The following is a 5,148-nucleotide window of genomic DNA, read 5'->3' as shown; positions in this document are numbered from 1 at the left end:
CCAATGCCAGCGGATATCCAGTGTACAGACGACGTCGACGGCAAGAAGGTGTTCTAAAGTTCAAAGGCAGAGAATACGACAATGCTACGATCAACCAGTGGGTTGTATCGTACAACCCGTACTTATCCCAGAAGTACAACTGCCACATCAATGTCGAAGTGTGCACGGATATTACTTCGGTTAAATACCTGTACAAGTATGTGTACAAAGGACCCGACATGGCTATACTCACTGTGGAAGAAGTCCGAGGAGGGCAGCAGAGTGCGCGTCGAGAACCAAATGAGATTCTATGTTTCTTGAGCGCCCGGTACATTTCTCCGGTGGAAGCTTGCATGCGCCTGCTCGACTTCACGATTCAGGGGGAAACCCATGCGGTGACACAGCTAGCGGTTCATGTCGAGTCAGGCCAGACGATTTGCTTTCGCGAGACGGAAAACCCGGAGACGGTTTTGGAACGTGGTAGTCACACGATGCTGACCAGATTCTTTGAGTTGTGCGCGAGCGAAGTGCCCGAGAATCATATTGCCAGGACGATGTTGTATCAGGACATCCCTAAAGAGTTCTGCTGGAAAGCGCCGGAAAAAGCGCAACCAAAAAGGTGGGTTCGCCGGAAACAGTATCAAGCTGCGGTTGGTCGCATGATTCACGTGTCTCCTCGAGATATGGATCTTCGGCTACTGCTCTGTCAGCGTAGAGGCCTAACATCGTTTGAAGACTTGAGAACGGTTAACGGGATTGTCTGCCCCACATTCCAAATTGCGACGCGGGAGTCTGGATACTTGGAGAATGACAACGAGTGGGTTTCGTGTTTGAGGGAAGCGGCTGAGTTCCAAATGCCGTATCAACTACGCCAGCTCTTCGTCACCATTCTGGTGTATTCAGCTTCAGAAAATGTTGGTGTCTATGGGATCGGCCGCAATCTTTCGCCACCGCTTCTTCGGCAGGAAAAAGTAAAATACCGCGAAAGGATTCTCCGCGTATGCCAGCGCAGCTCGGGCAGAACCAGATGGACCGTCGTAGAGGGGTAATGCATCGTGTCGCACTTGGCCCGCGTGGGGTTCATCGAACACCTCCCACCCCTATGCTTGAAGTCTGTTAAGACCTGGACCAGTCACGTCAAACTCCACTGGCACTTCGTCACGCTCAGTTGCCACGTCGTCAACAACTTGGCCATCAACAGCAACAGCAACTGCCTCGTCCACTTCATCGTTTTTGTCCGCCGGAATGGACTCTTCATCACCTTTCGCTTCGGAATCTAGAGGGAGCAACCAGTCGCCACCTCTAATGTTTATATCATCAGCATCAGCTGGCTCAAACAGCCGGTCCCGTCGCAGTACATCCAAAACGTTATCCGAATCGAAGTTATCCAGAGAAATTCCAGCGTGCTCCGCGCTTCGAACTGCTGCCGGAGTGGGTTCCACCGTAATAGACGATTCAGGAGTTTCCTCAATCTCGACAGGGGTATCCGGAACAGGTTGTGGGGGTATTATCCGTGGTACGTGAGGTCGTTTCCTCAACACCAGGAGCTGCACAATCCGTAACAAGAAATTTATTATATATTTCGCAACAGTCAGCATCAGAAACTCAAATGTACCAGTACGGGGCCGTTTCGTAGATGTTCTTGTACTCGATATCGTGCGCTTGCCTTTCGGTCGAGGTTGCGGATCCGTTTCAATGACGTGTGCCGAACTAGTTGCCTTGCTTGCGGGTCGTGGTCTGCTAGAACCTCTGGCCTTGCCAGGTACAGGTGGTACGCTTGAGATAGTCGACGCTCTCGCTAGGGCAGTGGCTTTGGCAGCAGCTTCCTTCGGTGCGGCAACGGGAGCAGCTAATCCAGGCTCGGACGGCGCAGGCACCGCTTCGGAATCTGCTACAGACCGCGCGGGATTCTCTTCAGACAGTGCTGACGTGGTCTCGGACGGACCAGGAGCATTTTTGGGTTGCTCGGGCTCGGCGATAATCGGCGTCGAAGCTGGTGGAGTTGGCTCGAAGGCAAGCCATCCTTTACGGCGGCAGTAGGGAAGCAGACTCATCTCGCCTGACGAGCGTACACGGTTAGTTGCCGTCACAGCACATTCACATCGGTAGTCTTACCTTCAAAGTAGTCCACGCCTTCGGATCCCGCGCGGTTGCCACGGGGGGGGGGGGGCGTTGCTGAGGCCAGATGATTTTCGATACAGCCAGCCTTACTTCTTCAATTCGCGCCACATCTGGTTGAACGATTTCTCGAAGGTGAACGTCTTCAGGAGTGATGGTCTCTTCTCCGGCGCTGATTTCCAAATGGAGGGCTGGGGGAGCCTCTTGACTCCTTATATCTGTAAACCTAACCGCTTCCTGACAATTCCGTGTCGCATGTGGTGTGCAGCTTACACTTAACCCGTTTAAATTTATTGCATTCAAATTTCAATATGCCGAATTGTCTTCCCTCGAATGTTGTTGCGGACATCTGGGAACAGTTTCACCTCTATAGATTAGATTCTGGATTATCCGTAATGTCGGAGTAGAAGGGTTAATAATACATGCTGCTTATTTGAGTGCTAAACAGAGCTACTTATTCTCAAATGAAATAGCCCCTAAAGATGCTTCTAATTCTGCAAGGCGTTTAGCGTACACGTAGAAATGCGTGATTTCGATGGCATAGTACTAAAATACGTAATACCCTTTATTCAATAGTTTCTGAAAGTGACAATGACAAAAAACCTACAACTGTTTAGTTGTAGAAAGTGAGGAAGCTGACTGAGCTGCCAAATCGTAGTACATGTACAACAGAAGTTGGCCGTAAGAACTAGTCGTAAGAACAACGCTGTGCTAATAAACGATGTCACTTGAGCGATGAAGATAGATAGTCGTAGATTTAAAATAAAATCAGATGTGTTGCAGCTGTAAATCATTGTTTTCTAAGAGTTGTTTAGAGAGCAAAATCCGATACTACTTAACGGGCGGACGTGTCGCCGACAAGAGCGTAGGATACGATTTAATTGGATCGGTAAGACAACAACACAACACTAGAGGTGAAAAATATAGTTGGATAAGTAGACCCCATAAAAAACGTTAGTAAACTTTAAGCCTAAATGACGTTTAACCATCCTGGAATCATCGTTACACTATCAAAATTTGAAAACACCGCCATTAACAATAACAACAGCAAGGCGTCTTGCGACGCATTATCCGAATGCTTTAATCATAACTGGCACAGATTAGGGTGTCTAATAACTCAGCACAAAATGATCGCTAAATGCATTAAAATGTACTTCGAAGTACAAAATCGAATATGTTTTAGCTTTCTTTGAATTTTGTATGAGAGGTGATCAATCGCTAGTTACTTACAAGAGTAAACAGGCAGTACAAGCGGGTAAGTAGTGCAAGCTGAACACGCCATTACGACCTTTTGCGATGATGTGAGCTAAGTTTCATGGCTCAGAAACGGCCCGTGGCATCGAGCACGACGCTAAATTAATGTAGCGTTTGCATAAATTTTATTTAGAGTGCAGGTGATTTTTGTGGAAGATGAAGATACAGTGATTTAGCCAACAATAACAAAGAGGTTGTAGTAAGAATCATGATTCAAGGTCATTATACCAACTATTTTTAATCGGGTAAGCACGGATTAATAAAATTTGAATATCGAGGCGCATAGGGGCTTAGCGTTTTTTTAATATTTATCCCAGCGGAGCCAGGAAGGCCAAAACAAGTAGAACTAAACCTAACCTACCGCCGCGTAGCGGCGGCGCTCGGCTAGTAAATTAATAGTATGAAGTATAATACTGTAGTAGTATTTACCCTTTAATGAATGATGGGTAACGGTTTTACATGTGTTTTTAGCAATCATAACCGGTACTGCAGTATCCACACATGCAAGCCTCGGACAAATACGGGGTAGGGGGACCCAAAAAAAATCAGATGATGCTCCTTCTTGAAAACCACAACTTTCGTGTTCTTTCCGACTAAGTACGAGAGCAACGAGCAGTTTTGGATTTTTTCACCCCGGTATTCATTCAAAATTCTCTCGGAAATAAGTGCGTATCACGTGCTCGTTCTTAGCGCACTTGATTGGTAGATATTGACAGAATCTTTGAAGGCACTGAAAAATTACGAGCTTCGTTCCAATTCGCGCTGTGGCCCACGTCTAGCACTGCTCCAGACACTGTATCCTCGTTAGTGAGGTCAAGCTACGGTTCATTGCCGCAAGACTAGAGCCGCACAGTCTCGTCGTGTTCGCTACTGCAATAATGGCCGACCCCCCTGCTGCAGTTCGACAGGCAGTGGAGAGCTTTGAAGCGCGCGGTCCATTAAATGTGGTCCGGCCGCGTCCTACTGAGACTTCCTTCATTTTCAAATGGGGTGTGCGCGTCGAATATGCGGAGAATGGGAAGAATGTACTTGCCTGGGCGTGCTTAGCTGATGAGGGCAGTCGGATACCAGTGCGCAATTTGATCAAATTACATAATGGGAAAACTACTATGGCGTCCAAACACCTGAATCGGCTTCACAAAATAAGCTCTCCTAAAACGAAGTCGGTGCTTGCAACCAAGCGCAAGCGTGATGCAGACATCGAGCACTTGCAATTATCGGTGTTATACTCGAGAAATCCAACCCGGTTACACTTTCTTCTGCAGACTCTACAGATAATCAACAACAACTTGCCGTTTCGATTTGGTGAATATGAAGAGACGAAGCTTATGAACGCGCTGCTGGTGAAGACGAGATGAAGTCCATGATTAACGCAAAGAGAGTGGCGGAACTGATTGCTGAGCTGTATTCGTCGACGAGAAGCGAAGTAATTAATTTTCTTGCAAAAACAAAGAATCGTATTCGAATTTTACTCTGGTCGCGGATTTTTTTTGGACGTGCAAGACGACAGCAGTGAAGTTCCTCGGGCTGAGAGTCTACCTCGTGGACAAACAGTGGCAGTTTTATTATGTTCTATTCGGTACAAGGAACTTCAACCCAGCATATGGAGATCGTGACGGCGGTATCATGAAACCATTTAAAGCCTGGCTGGAGCACATGTTTGAGGACTTTAATTTAAAATTACACAGCTTCTTTGGCGCTACTACACCTTTGCCAATTCGAAGTGGCCGTAGTGCAGTTCAAAGTGGTGTGAAGTAGCTGAAGTAAAAAAATATTTCATAATTATTTTAAAATTGA

Source organism: Phytophthora infestans, genomic scaffold, assembly GCF_000142945.1.
Source record: "Phytophthora infestans T30-4 supercont1.4 genomic scaffold, whole genome shotgun sequence".
NCBI lineage: Eukaryota > Oomycota > Peronosporomycetes > Peronosporales > Peronosporaceae > Phytophthora > Phytophthora infestans.
Note: the sequence above shows the minus strand (reverse complement) of the source record.